The sequence below is a fragment of the Triticum dicoccoides genome, chromosome 6B (assembly GCF_002162155.2).
Source record: "Triticum dicoccoides isolate Atlit2015 ecotype Zavitan chromosome 6B, WEW_v2.0, whole genome shotgun sequence".
NCBI lineage: Eukaryota > Viridiplantae > Streptophyta > Magnoliopsida > Poales > Poaceae > Triticum > Triticum dicoccoides.
This window is the reverse complement of record NC_041391.1, coordinates 397,490,424-397,506,377: the sequence shown is the minus strand read 5'-3', so window position 1 is coordinate 397,506,377 and position 15,954 is coordinate 397,490,424.

Sequence of the window (15,954 nt, the reverse complement as noted above, 5' to 3'; positions counted from 1 at the left end):
ATCGCTGATTGCCCTGGTTGGGAAGGAAAACCCAACAGTAAATGGAAATACCTTCACTGCAGTGGTTATACTTGGGTGGATTGTCATACTATGCCCTCAAAGGAAAATGCATCTCCATCATCTTCTTCGACGAGACTAGTCACTAACGTGAAAGCCAGAGCTACATTGAATAAAATATGAAGAGGATGCCACGTCTAAACAGAGTGTGTGCTGATCTGACAATGGGCTCTGATGAAGAACCCACTGACACTGAATCAGATGATGAAGAATTCTACAAAAAGATTGGGAGAAGTAATGCATATGTTGCCATTGAATCATTAAAGAATATCAGTGAATCTGATACTGATGATGATGCTTCAGGTTACGATGATTCAAGTGATGATGAACTAGTCGCCTTCTGTCTCATGACAAAATCTTCTAAGGATCAGGTATCTACAAAACACCAAAGATCCATGAACGAATATTCTCCTGAATATATATCCTATGCTAAGATGTTCAAGATTGCAAAATCTCAAAATGATGAACTTGAAATGCTTGAGAGAAATCTCAGCAAAACTGAAGGATTACTGGTCGAAGATATGGAGAAGAATCAAAAGTTGATTGAAGAGCAAGATGCTTTTTATCAACTATGATGATCTTACCATTCGATATGACTCACTTAGAGTTGACTACGAGAGTTTGTCAAATGAGGTCCTTAACATGAATCAAGAACTTGTGTCACTAAAAGAGTCTCATAACGAGCTGGTTTTAGGGAAAGCTTCTCTCTTCGCCGAGAAATCTGTTCAACTTCCTGATGGTTTTGTACCCCCATGCTTAACTTGCCTAGAACATAGCAATGCAGATTCTCACGCTGAAACTTCTACTGCTATCATAAAGAATATTGCTACTACTGAAACTGGTACCACTTATCCCTCTTCCGAGGATTTTGCTGTTATCAAGAAGAAAATTGCAGGCTAAAAGGCTTACTTGAGACTGGAATTGTAGGGAGCCTAAAAGGGCATCAAACCTTATGTGATGTGCTCAAGAAGTCCATACTACACAGGAAGCCTCAGAAGGAAGGATTAGGTTTTGAAAAGAAACTCAATGTGGATGGATCCTATTGGACTCCCGAACAATATCCTCGTACGACTTGGATTCGAGTGAAGAGTAAAACCCTCGAACCTGAAACTCTATCAGGTTATCTTTCGCCCATTCTTGTTGATACTGACGAGTTGAATGACTCAAATTGTAAACTCTTCAAACAACAGAATGGTAAGGTTTTCGCTCAATATGTTGGAACTAATTGTAGGACAGGTTCACCCAAGAAGCAAATTTGGGTAAAGAAATGCACTATTGAAAATCTATGTGTTACTGCTAGCCTGACTATGAGAGATAACTCCCGTCGAGGAAATGGCTATTATTCTCAGCCTACTCGAATATCATTCTCGAATGATTATCACCCTGAACTGCGTCAGAGGGAGTACGTGCATACATCTTCAAATCATTATATTCATGCATCTGGAAACAACTTCAATGCTTATCCATATGATTATCATCCTAGTGCACAAGTGTCTCGCAGGATACACCAAAGAAATATTCCTAGCCAGACAAAGCAAATGAGATCGTCACCTCCCACGCAAGTGTGGGTTGTGAAGAGCAACTAATCGGTTCTTGCAGGAAATTCTCTCAGGGATATCTCATGTTTATCATAAGCCCTGAGTTCAATCTTTGTTGATGCTTACTCTTTCTGAGTTTTCTTTCATAGTGTTTGTGTTTATCCTTCATTTGGTCTATGTTTTGAGTCAGTTTTGTTTCTAGATTTTTTACTTGACTCTTCGTGTCATAAACATGCAAGTTGATTTGATGAAGATTTCATTTCAATGTACTTGGTCGCAAATGAAATCAACTTCAATTTCTCATCTGTTTTGGCACCTGCGCTTCCTCAAACCGTTTGACATCTAGTTATGTTACCGAGATTTTCACAGGAAACTGCTGACATGTGCCCGCGATCTCATGATCGTGATCCCGTCCCTTGCATGTGGAACGTCCTTAGTTTTTCGTCCGTAGATTTCGGAGTGCGCGGTTTCTCCCTCAGGCTATTTATACCCCCTCTCTAGGTCTCTTCTTCCTTAGTTCATTCGCTATTCGGCCTCAACCTCTCCTCTCGCTCTCTATACGAGCCCGAGCTCAAAGCTTCATCGACGTCAAGCCTTGCCGTGAAACTCAGCTGGAGCTCCGTCTCCATTGGTCGCACCAGTGCAGTAACTGTTCTCTCCCATCCTGACATAGTTGATATATTTCACCAAGTTAGGGCATTCAGATCTTGAAATGCCCTATTCCCTTCCCGTTCTAGGGCAGTTCATCCCGACGCCATTTATCATGTGTTATTTTCTTGCGGTAGATCTTTTAGGATCCACTAAGTCATGACTTGTATGATTTGTAGCAGTCGCTCGTACTAGTCTTTTTTTTTTCGAGAGTAGGCAAATTGCGTACCTTAGCTTTATAGAGGAGTGAAAGAAATGTACAAGAGTGTTACAAGCATAGCCACCAGCCACAAGCCGACTGAGGCCATGGCCAACTCCAACTCCACACACTATGCTAACTCCTCACACAATGATGTCAACTCCACACCTACTCGCTGTCGCCCACATGCACAGCTCATCAAGAATTCTAGTCACTAAATCAGAGGCGGTAATAGATGAAGTCGCCGGATGGAAGACTCGAGCATTACGTTGCTTCCATAAGTGCCAGCACACCAAAATCACCAGGCTATCAAAAGCACTACGAGACTCCTTGCGAATCAGTTTACGGGTGCTACCCCACCACGATTCCAAGTTATCGTTCACCACCGGCGCTAGGGTTGGCGCAATCCTTACGCTGGACAAGATCATGTTCCATACCTGCCGTGAGTAGACGCATTGGATGAGAAGATGCTCCACATTGTCCTCCTCCTGATCACATAGATAGCAGGCGGAGGGGTCATCCTGTAGTCCATGCCGAAGCCTCCGGTCCGAAGTCAAAATTCTATGTTGTATTGCAAGCCACAAGAAGATTTTGGAGGTGAGGGGTGCCCAGCTTTTCCACACCCAACGCGCGTAGGCCACACTAATTGCAACTTTGAATAGCATCTGATAAGCTGAGGCCGAGGTATAGACTTGCTTGGAGTTCCAGGGCCATATCGCCTCATCCCTTTGGGTAGGGTCAAGATGTGTAACAATAGCAATCTCCCAAAGCTTGATTAACTAGACTAGATCATCAGTTGTAAGATCTCCTAAGATATCCGCGACCCATCGGTGGTTCATCAGCCCCTCATACACTATCCGCTTGTTCACCGTTTGGGTGCGAACCTTGCTCCATATGCCCGGAGCAATCTCCTTAGCAGTTCCACCATCCATCCATCTATCCTTCCAAAACAGAACCTTGCTGCCATCACCAAGTTTCCAATGCACAAGGCTGTCAAACATCCTCTGCACCTGAGGGTCGCTCGCCATCGGGAGCCCATGCCATGGTCGGCTAGGGTCAGTACGTCTGAGCCACTCCCAACGCAACCTTAGAGCCGGGCCTTGACGGTATAGATCAAGTAGTCCGAGGCCACCTAGCTCTTTAGGCCTGCAAACCCTTTGCCAAGCCACAAGGCATTTACCTCCATGAATCACTTCCGATCCTTCCCAAAAGAAAGCTCTGCACCGTTTATTTACTTGCTCAATTGCCCATTTAGGAGCATCCACTATGATAAGATGGTGAGTGGGGCGCGCCATCACAATGCCATGAACCAGGACTGACCTCCCAGCCCTAGTGATCATCCCTTTTTGCCAGCCTGGCATGAAATTGAGCACATTATCCACAATCGGTTGCCATTCCGAGCGTGTCAATTGCCATATGGAGAGCTGCAGCCCCAGGTACTTGCAAGGAAAAGAGTCCATGCTCCATGGCATTGCGCCCGCCACCAACTCCTTGTCACCTTCATCATCCCTAATCATGATGGCCGTGGACTTGGAGTAATTTATGTTCAGTCCTGAAGCAGTCCCAAATATATGCAAGGCCTCCTTGACAAATCGAAGATCTGGGATGGTAGGTCTAATAAATAGAACCACGTCATCCGCGTAGACGGAAAGTCTTGGCATGGGGGTGCAACCCGGCATCATACTCAAGACTCCACTCTCCTGAGCTTTCGTGACCAGCGATGTGAGGACATCCATGGCAATTACAAAAAGCAGCAGTGAGACCGGATCGCCTTGCCGTAGCCCTTGAGCATGAGCGAATTTTGATCCCGCGTGCCCATTGACCACCACACGTGAGCTAGCCATAGAGAGCAAGATCGCCATCCAGGACATTCAAATGTCCGAAAACCCCTTGGCACGAAGAACCTCGAATAGGAATGGCCAAGACAAGGTGTCAAATGCTCGCGAGATACCCAACTTGAGTAAAACACCTTTCGCTCTCCGGCGATGTAGGGATCTAGCCACTTGTCTCATGAGCAAGAAATTGTCATGTAGATTTCTCCCCTTGATGAATGCCGATTGATTGGCGTGAACTAGCTCATTCATACGCGGCCGCAACCGATTGGCGAGTAACTTGGAGCCGATTTTGGGCAAACTATGAACCAAACTGATGGGACGGAAATCTCCCACAAGACATGCACCAGCCTTCTTAGGGATAAGAGTAATCAGGGCTTGGTTTAGTCTTCCAAAGCCGCGGCCATTGCCAAGAAAGAGATGGTGTATTGCGGCAAGTAAGTCTCCTTTGATAGTGCTCCACGCCTTCCGAAAAAAGAGGCCAATAAACCCGTCCGGACCCGGAGCACGATCGGCCGACATGTCCTTTATCATGGCCCAAACTTCCTCCTCCGTGAAATACGCGTCCTGATCCAGCAGGTCCACCGGTTGGATCCCAAGAAACTCTAGATCAATAGTGCTCTCGCGCCCTCTTGCCGAGCCTAGGAGTTGTTTGTAAGTTTTGAAAAAGATATCCTCCTTGCCGTGCTGGTCCGTGATAAGGTTGCCGTCATGCGAAATCGCCGGAATAAGTTTTTAGTCTTTCTACCATTTGCCAGCTCGTACTAGTCTCTTGGATCTAGGGTTCATTGTGCGTACATCAAAAGATTAGAGGAATGGTTATGTTGTCTTTTGGCATATTGCGATTCACTCGATGATATCTTGCAAGTGTATACCATGAATCCCTTGCTTCTTCCGAAAACTCATCTGCTTTTGAGATAAAATTCATCTGTGCATATTTGTGACTTCTTCTCGTGCCTTCTTTTGAATTTGTGTTTTTCGCTCAGGGGTGGTCATGGAAAATAGTTCTGATTAGCATTCTAGGTCCGAGGAAGAAATTTGACAGCAGCCACTGGTGGCTGACAAAGCAAAGTGGCTGAAAGAAAAATCAGCAAAGCCACCAAGAGTACCGAAGAAAAAGGGCGAATCAGAATATGCAAAAGAAGATGATGATATTCCCTCAGCACACAGTCAGTCAGAGGACGAGCTTGTCACCGACTCCAAAACCATATTCTCTAATGGAAATCCCAAGAAGGGTGGTCACATTAGAGAGAGAAACACCGTGACTGAGATGTTTGATCCGGAAACCTAAAAAACTCCACCTGGAGTTGAAACCGCTCCAGAAAGGAACAACACTGTGCAAAAGATTCGTCATCATTGGGCGAAGAAATGGTTCAACTATGAGAATGTCCAAAGGAAATACCAGATTCTGTTTGCATTCACTCCACGCTAGAATGATTGCATTGCAGAGGGCTGCCTAGGGCAGGGTGACGAGAAAGTAAGGCCAACACCACTGATGTCACTTGAACTACGCCGGTATTTCCCCAAAGAGGAAGGGATGATGCAGCACAACTATGGTATGTATTTCCCTCGGTTATGAAACCAAGGTATCAATCTAGTAGGAGAACCAAGCAACACTATGTAAATGGTACCTGCACACAAAGAACAAATACTTGCAACCCGATGCGTAAGAGGGGTTGTCAATCCCTCCACGGTAAAAAAGAAGATAAATTTGTGGTAGATTGGATAAATATATATCGATGCAACGTGAAATAAAATAAGTAATAAAAAAGTGCAGCAAGGTATTTTTGGGTTTTGGAAATATAGATCTGAAAATAAAGTGGCAAACAATAGATCAGAAAGCAAATACGATAAAGAATAGACCCGGGGGCCGTAGATTTCACTAGTGGCTTCTCTCGAGAAAAATAGCATACGGTGGGTAAGCAAATTACTGTTAGGCAATTGATAGAACTTCAAATAATTATGACGATATCCAGGCAATGATCATTATATAGGCATCACGTCCAAGATTAGTAGACCGACTCCTGCCTGCATCTACTACTTTTTCTCCACACATCGACCACTATCCAGCACGCATCTAGTGTATTAAATTCATGGAGAAACGGAGTAATGCAATAAGAACGATGACATGATGTAGACAAGATCTATTCATGTAGGAATAGACCCCATCTTGTTATCCTTAATGACAAAGATCAATATGTGTCTTGCTACCCCTTCTATCACTGGGAGAGATCACCGCACGACCGAACCCATCACAAAGCACCTCTTCCCATGGCAAGAAAAATCAATCTAGTCGGCCTAACTAAACCAAAGATTCGAAGAAGAAATACGAGGCTATAAGTAATCATGCATATACGAGATCAAAAGAAGACTCAAATAACTTTCATGGATAAAATAGATCTGATCATAAACTCAAAGTTCATCAGATCCTGACAAACACACCGCAAAAAGAGTTACATCAAATAGATCTCCAAGAGACCATTGTATTGAGAATCAAAAGAGAGAGGAAGCCATCTAGCTACTAACTACGAACCCGTAGGTCTACAATGAACTACTCACACATCATCGGAGAGGCACCAATGAGGATGATGAACCCCTCTGTGATGGTGTCTAGATTGGATCTAGTGGTTCTGGAACTTGCGGTGGCTGGAATTGTGTTTCGTCGACTCCCCTAGGGTTTTTGGATTTTCAGGGTATTCATAGAGCAAAGAGGCGGTGCGGGAGGCGGCCGAGGTGAGCACAACCCACCAGGGTGCGCTTGGGCCCCCAGGCGCGCCCAACTGGGTTGTGGTCCCCTCGGAGCCCCCCTCTGGTACTTTTTTGGCCCAACAGGTGTCTTCTAATCCAGAAAAATTCTCCAAAAAGTATTGCTGCATTTGGACTCTGTTTGGTATTGATTTTCTGCGAAGTAAAAAACAAGCAAAAAACAACAACGGGCACTGGGCACTATGTCAATAGATTAGTCCCAAAAAATGATATAAATTTGCTATAATATGATTGTAAAACATCCAAGAATGATAATATAACAGCATGGAACAAGCAAAAATTATAGATACATCGGAGATGTATCAACCACCTCCCAACGCTCATGTTGATTCCTTGAAAACCATCACCAATTATCCCGAAGAGATTGCATAGAGGGAAAAGTCCAAGGCCAAGCATGAGGCAAGACACGCAAAGAACACTCAAGTGGAACAGCTTAATGTTGAGTTGACTCAACAAGATGTGCAAGATAAGAAGGAAATGGCCTCTGCCCGAAAAGAAAAGAAGAAGAGGAAGTCTGTTTCTCCTCGAGCATCAAAGAAGAAGTCTGTTTCCAGGAAATCAAGGAAGGTTGCATCTGCTTCGTCCAGTGATTCTTCTAATGATAATGCTGACGAAGAAATTCCCATGTATGATCAAAGAGCGCTGATTGATAAGCCTTATGAAACTCCTTCCCCAGCAAAGATTTCGCCGCCAATAAGATCTTCACCAAGCCTTGCTCTAGTCCCTTCAGATAAACCTTCGGGTTCTTCTACCCCAGTGGCAAAAGAAAGTTGATAACTGATGAAAAAGCCTCTGCTCTTGCCAAGAAGGCGAAGAAAATTATTCCTGCTTCCAAAGTGGAATATGATTTTGATATGATGTTTGACATCATTGAAGGTGCTTCTTACGATGCAAAGCCTTCTGAGCTCAGTGGTCTGGGTTTGCCCGAAGATGTTACCAAGATGGTAATGAAGCATTTCACTGAACTGAAAGGAATAACCAAGGAGCTGAACCAGGCTATGGAGGACGTTGAGAAGATGAGAAACGAAGCTCGCTCTGAATCTGAAAGGAAAGATGTGAACAAGGGAATCCTTGAGATCACCAAAGCCCTCACCGTGATGAGAAATAACAAGATTGAGTGGCACCCCAAGCTGAGGATGGATATTTCTCAACTTTGCGATTGTAGGAATGATGAGATTAAGCATCAAGAAGATCTTGCTCGACGCAGAGAAAAAGAAGAAAAACACCAGAGAGCTCAGGCTAGAGCCAATAAGCCAAAAGAAATCAAGGATCATCGTACTCTATCTATAACTACTGATGCTCCTGTTGATACAAGTGTCCCACCGCAACAGATTCTTCCATCCCCTCGTCACGAGGAAGAAACCGAGCAACAAGCTGAGCCTATGATAGTTGTCATTCCTACTTTAGTCGAACAAGATGCTGATGTAGTGGACATATAACTGGTTAATCCTCATGAAGCAAATGTGGTGCCCGAGCAAAATGCTCCTGAAGAAATAATTGGTGAAGAGGTTGAGATGGAAAAGGTAGTCGCATCACCTTTGAAGGAAATTCAAGATGAACCCTCTGGATCCACCAAGGAGGGTGAGAAGGTTGAGGAGGAGCAAATTGCTTCCCAAGGAAACACCCCTACGGCCTCCTCATATGGTGCTCCTACCCCGATGGAGGTTGACCCTGCTCCTGTTTCTTTGGCTTCACAGCTAGAATAGGAAGAGAAGAAACTTGAAGAGCCCATGGCTCCCGAAGAGAAAGAACACCAAGTTGTACCACCTGTGTTTCCGTAGCAGATTGTAGGAGATCAAGTTGTGACTAAAGAATCTAAAAAAGTTGATGTACCATCCATAGTTGAAACCTCACTGAAAGAAAAGGCCCTTGTGCCTGAAACTGAGAAAGCCAGCGAAGAAAAATGACGGTCAGTCTAGCCATCTGTGCCATCTGCTTTAGAAAAGGCTATAAGGACTCCTTCTCCATTGAAGTCCATTGACGAGAACGCGCCAGCTTCTGAGGATATTCAGCCGATGGAAATTACTGAGGAAGAATTAAGGAAAAATACTTAGGAATCGTTTCCACTATTTTCAGCTGAGTATGGCCCGAATGGCCCAACATTCAATGAACAACTTCATTCATCGAATCTTGCATTCTTTGGGGTGAGTCCCTATGAAGGAGAAAGGACTTCATCATCACTAAGGTTCTGGACAGAGGAACATGCAGTCTATTATGCTCGGATCTTGTTTGGCAAGCACATAATTTTCAATCATAAGATGTTAAACTTTGTCAAGCTCGAAGAAATGCCCTGCTTCCACAATGCAATTGATCATATTGAACATGCTCTTCTGAAGGGATTCATGTGTTTCAATAATGGCTAGAACAAGGAAGTTATTCTTCAGTTCTATGCCACGCTGTACAACACAGGAGAAATGGGAAATACCTCAACCTGGACGCTTGAGTGGATGGCTGGCAGAGAGAGAATGAAATGCTTAGCAGATCATTTTCTGGCCAAATAAATTTGCCTCAATGTATATTTGAGAATGACAAAGAACACATGCTGCATTTTTGGGAAGTGTCCGATGCACAACTCCACATCCTGATGGATCCCACCATGGTGGGCGACGAATGCATTGATGTTGATCCGAAGTTGGCTTATGATAACAAGGTGCTATTTCACATTCTGTGCAATACCATCACGCCAACGAATAGGCCAAACTCCATCAAAGGCATTGTGGGAAATGCACTTGTGGCAATATCTCAAGGGATTAAGTTTGACAATCCTGACCTTTTCATTTGGAACCTGGCATGTGCTGGTGGCAGCCCTCAGTCATTGAAGCCCTATGCTCCTTGGATCATGTTCGCCATCGAGTAGCTTACAAACGAAAAATTCTTCTGGGATAACATACCGAAGGTATTTATGCCACCTGTTCATGACACTCTGCGCATTGTGAAGGATAATAGGAATGGAAAAGAACCTCTTGATACTGCTGCAACTGCTTCCACGTTAGAAAATGCTCCGAAGGTTAAAGAAGACAAGATTGAAATTCCTCATGAGGAAAATCCATCACTTTATGAGATTTGCATTCACACGCAGGAGACCGTGGAAAGACACATCAAGATGCATAGGAAGGAAAAGGTGGAATTTATGACTGAGTTGAGTCTGATTCATAATCACACTCGTCAAATTCTTCTGCATGAGAAGGATGCAAGGAAGCGATCATGGACCTTACCGAGGAAGCATTACTCTCGCAAGGATCTAGCCAGGAAGGGCCTCTTAAAGGAATATGACTACTTGGACTTGCTAGCTGTCCCGCGCATCCAAAGACAAACTCCAGTGCTCCCACAATGTTTTGCCTCAACTGATCTATTGTTTGTCAATCATGACGATGAAGTTGCAGACACTGTCGGCACTCATGTTTACAAGCCGGATATCCGTCAGTCCAAGTCTGGCAAGAGCAAAGCTGCAACCCCCTCTTCTTCCTCGACCATTCCGCATTTCCCGACTCTGATTCTTTGAGTGGTTTTAATTCAGATTTAGAAGATTCTCCACGGGAATAATTCCTTGTGTGTCTTCTCTTTCCTTTTTGACACTTGTTGACATAAGGGGGAGAATTACATTGAGTGATAGTTTATCACGGTTTGCAGGGTGCTTAACTTTCGCCTTTTGGTTTTCCCTCGAACAATTTGCTTCAACAACTTATCGCACCGCATGTGGTGCTGAAACACTCGATCGTCATGTAACATTATAACCCCCTTCCGCAATATCATTTCCTTCACACTATTTATCTGCTGGTACCATTGAATATGTTTCTTCTATGAATGATTATCTTCGACAATTATCTATCTTATAGAAACACATATCTGCTTCTCAAAGAACAGAGAATCATCAAATGATGATACCATTTTGAAGTAGTACCTCAAGTACTAAATGAACCATAACTACTGGGGTTGGATATGCTCTGATTACTATCTCTCATTACCTAACCTTGCAGCAAGAAAAAGTCAGCCTATGCTCAATTGCCTCATCGAAGGCTATCTATGTGGCTAACAAAGTGTTTTATCATCACCGGTATCCTCTGCATCATCTATTTTTCTCGGAAACCACCTCCGAAGCATATCCACTCCGAGTAACATATCCATATTTTATCTTGCTCTGATCATATCCAATATCTAACATGCAGGAAAACTTCATCTCGTGTGGATTAAAATTGGAATATGAGAAAACCTTCATAATATATCCTGGTCACGAATCAATCAACACTTATCTTACTTCCAACCTTCTTCAAAGATTTTGTGACAGGAACCACCTCAGACACCGACGAGTGCATTGAAAGAGCTCATGTATAAGATATTCAACCAACGTCACTCATCTGAAGAGAAATATCTTTTGTCCGGCTCATCAGGATATGAAACACAAATTAAGGGGGAGAATATCTTATCTTCGTAGTTATCTCTCGCCTTTTATTATTCTTCGCATTACATTCCATGCTTTGTCTATCATTCGATGTGATGTGTTTTGTCAACAATCATCCAAAAAGAGGGAGATTGTTGGTGCAATATCTGCCTACATTGTGTTTTGGAGATTGTTCACAGAAATAGGTATGGACTGATTTGTTTGCTAGTGCATATTAGAGAGAAAAAGTCCATACACAACCAAAGAGAATGATGTCTCCGGTCCTGAGTTCGAAGAGCTTCACCGAGGTACATCTATGTTGTAGAGAAGTAAGAGCTATATTTGTTGAAGTACTAGGTCGAGGTGATTGATGTGAAGAGATCGACCCCTCGAAAGTTTTTTGCTGAAGCAAAGCTTTTGGTCCGGACTGTCGTGCAAAGAAATTGAATGCTGCGATGGAAGTCGAAGACAAAGTGAAGACGTAGTATTCATTTTGTTGTTCTTCTTTCATTCTTTAGAGTCATAGGACCTCTGTACTATTAAGAAGGGTACATGTTCTCAATACTTATACCCGCTATGATGCTTAGCCAAAACCTATGAAAGATGCGAGCTCTTTGTGCTCTGACGAAATACTTGCAAGCAACAGACTATGATCTTCTTCGCTGCGAGAGATTTGCCTCGGACCAAGGAGTTATCATTACTTGTTCCTCAAGTAATGATACCATTGTGCTCAAATCCGACCATTGGATTCGTGTCGTTCGGCCATTGGCTGAGCCCGATATCCAATTTGGTCATTTCCCATCTGGGAAGGCTGCAGCTATAAATAGCCACCCTGCTCCAACGTTGTCTGTTGGCTGCTCCGCTTGAGATTTCTGAGAAGGTTGATTTGAAAAACCCATCTCCGAGTGATTTGAGTTTAAGATCCACTGAGAGAAAAACCAAGAGCCCAAACTTAGAAAGTGGTTTAGCATCACAGTAGTTTTGAGTGAGAGTTCTTGTACCTATAACTCTTTAGAGTTGTGCAGGTTTCAGCTTCGAGTGTTAAAGAGTTGTTGTCTTCACCGAACCTGATCTTTAGCAACCAAGAGTGATTGTGTTCCGTGAAGGTCGACCGATGGTTTGGAGATCGCTGACAAGGATCTACCACGAGTGAAATGAACCTGAGTCTGATCAGCTCTGCGTTGAAGGACAACAGGGTGAAGAGAGTTTATCTTCCATGTTAAGTCACATCCCCTCCAACTAGACATAGCCCTTTGGCATAAGGGTGAACTTGTCTACCAAATCTCTTTGTCGCCTTCGAGCCCCTCCGGTTACATCTACTCTACTGCATTTCTTTCAGTAGTTATTATTCATGCTCTGTGCCGATAGATTACTTGATCATCTTGTACTGTTGTCAACATCTTGTCCATCATTGCTCTTCCAGTTCATTATCATCACCTATATTCTTTTGTTACAATTCAGTTCTTATGATTCACTTATGAATTCGTTCTCTAGCATTTTGTTCAATACCGATCATGTTGTGCCTCATTCTGTTACATATGTTTGCATGTTGCGTCACTCTCATTGAGGTTAAACCTGTGATCTATCAAGCTCATACTGTTATCAATGCTTTTCGCGATGAATATGCTTATGACAAAGAGGGCTGATTCAGTATATTTCCTTTGATACTCGATTCCGCTGCTGTGATTGGGTTTCATTTCAAAGCTTTCGAAAGAAAATTTTGAATCTCCCATTCACCCCCATCTGGCTGATATACTCTCAGTCCTAACAGTGTCAAAAATTATACTTTATGATAACCTACATCCGAGTGGATATATATGTCTGGATCTTTCCCCAACATATAGTGCTTGCCAAAAATAAAAAGTGTAAAAAGGAAAGGTGAAGATCACCATGACTCTTGTATAAAGGTAGAAGGTAAAAGTAACAGATAGGCCCTTCGCAGAGGGAAGCAGAGGTTGTCATGCGCTTTTATGGTTGGATGCACAAAATTTTAATGCAAAAGAACATCACTTTATATTGCCGCTTGTGATAAAGAACTTTATTATGCAGTTCGTCGCTTTTATTTCTTCCATATCACAAGTTTGTATAAAATTTATTTTCTTCACACTAAAAGATCATACATATTTAGAGCCATTTTTATTGCTTGCACCGATGACAACTTACTTGAAGGATCTTACTCAATCCATAGGTAGATATAGTGGACTCTTATGGCAAAACTGGGTTGATGGATGTTGGAGGCACAAGTAGTATCTCTACTTGGTTCAAAAGATTTGGCTAGCATGGGATGAGAAGAAGCTCAAAATGTTGGAGGATCCATGACAATATAACTTCTATTTGCATATAAGAAAACATAACCCATTATGTTGTCTTCCTTGTCCAACATCAACTTTTAGCATATAATATTTTAATGAGTGCTCACAATCATAAAAAAATGTCCAAGATAGTGTATTTATATGTGAAACATCTCTTTCTTTATTACTTCCTATTAATTGCAACAATGACCAACACTATGTTTGTCAACCCTCAACAAATTTTATTCGTCATACTCCTTATATGTGAAGTCATTACTCTCCACAAGATCATTATATGATCCTTTTACTTGTTTTATTATTTCCTCTTCTTTTCCAAGAACAAGGCAAGAAAGCAAAGCCCTCAAGTCAAAACTACTCTTTATTATATAACTCATGGACTCGATTACATAGATAGATCACAAAGCAAAGCTGAAAGACTAGATCATACTAAAAACTTTTATTCTACTAGATGATGATAAAACCAAAAGAATCAAACTAAGATAAGCGGTGAAGGTAAAGATGTGATGGTGATACAATACTGGTACACCTCCCTCAAGCTGGGCACAAACCAAGGGGAGTTCCCATACCCATGTACTCAACTCTCCTTCAGAGGTGGTGGTGATGGGGTTGTCTTTTTCTCCAGCTTGCGTCCGAGGCTAAAATTTTCCTCCCCGAGATCCTCATTCTCCATCTCAAGCTTTAATACCCTTTTGCATAGTGCCTCCTTGCTTTCCCCCAGAAAACGAGATGGAATAAATTGGATGTTAGATTTGTTTCCTCTGTCAGGAAGGCTTGACCTCTTGAATTCCACTTGCATATCTCCAGGTTGAGGTAGTGGATCTTCATCATCATCGGAGTTGTCTTCCCTTGTTTTCTCCATGTCATATTCTTCCTCCTCCTCCGTAGTACAACCGTAATGCTCTACCTTCCCATAGACCTTTGGGTTTGCGACATTAATGACCCAAAAGTATAGGGGATCATTCGTAGTCCTTTCAATAAGTAAGAGTGTCGAACCCAACAAGGAGCAGAAGGAAATGACAACGGTTTTCAGCAAGGTAATGTCTGCAAGCACTAAATTTGTAGGTAACAAGTTGTTCGATAGCAAGATAGTTTGTAACGAGCAAGTAATGGTAACAGTAACAAAAGTGCAGCAAGGTAGCCCAATCCTTTTGAGGCAAAGGACAGCCAAAACAATCTTTTATGATAAGCTAAGTGTTCTTGAGGGTACATAGGAATTTCATCTAGTCACTTTCATCATGTTGATTTGATTTGTGTTTGCTACTTTAATAATTTGATATGTGGGTGGACCGGTGCTTAGGTGTTTTTCTTACTTGAACAAACCTCCTACTTATGATTAACCCCTTGGCAAGCATCCGCAACTACAAGAAAAGTATTAAGAATAAATCTAACCATATCATTAAACTATTGGATCCAAATCAGCCCCTTACGGAGTAGCGCATAATCAAGGGTTTAAGCTTCTGTCACTCTCGCAATCCATCATCTAATAACTACTCCACAATGCATTCCCTTAGGCCTTAATAAGGTGAAGTGCCATGTTGTAACGCCCCGGATCCGATGCGCCGGGTGTCTTCCAGCTATTCGCCTTCTTTGCCATGTCATTTGCTTGCGTGTTGCATTTTGCCATGGCATCATCTGCATTTCATCTGCATGTTTTTCAAAACTTGCATCCGTTCGGGTCCTCCTGGTTCTCTCCATTGTCCGTTCGGAGTCCAGACCACACTCGCATGCACCCGTCGCCCCTCTCAGACCATGTTTCGTGAGCGGGAGAAAAACATTCTCGGGATGGACCAAGATTTGCAGAGTGGCCTTGGTATATCACCGGTAGACCGCCCGTCAAATTTTGTTCCATTTGGAGGTCGTTTGATGCCCAACGATTAACCGCGTAGCCTGAAAACCCCTCTTCTTTGCAGCCCAGCCCATCTTCACCACAGCCCATGAGCCCATCCAAACCCCCTCCATGCTCTCGTTCGTTCGATCATGATCGTGTGGGCGAAAACCGCTCCCCATTTGGAGTCTCCTAGCTCCCTCTACCTATAAATATGTGTGCCTCCCCGAAATTCTCGGTCTAAACCCTAACCATCTTCCCTCCGCACTGCCGGACACCTCTCCCCACCGGCCGGACATGTCCACGCCGCCCCTCACCAAATCACGCGCCGCCACGTGGCCTCTCTGCCGCCAGCCACCGTGCCCCACTGCTGCGGCCCGCGAGACCCACAGTCGGCCC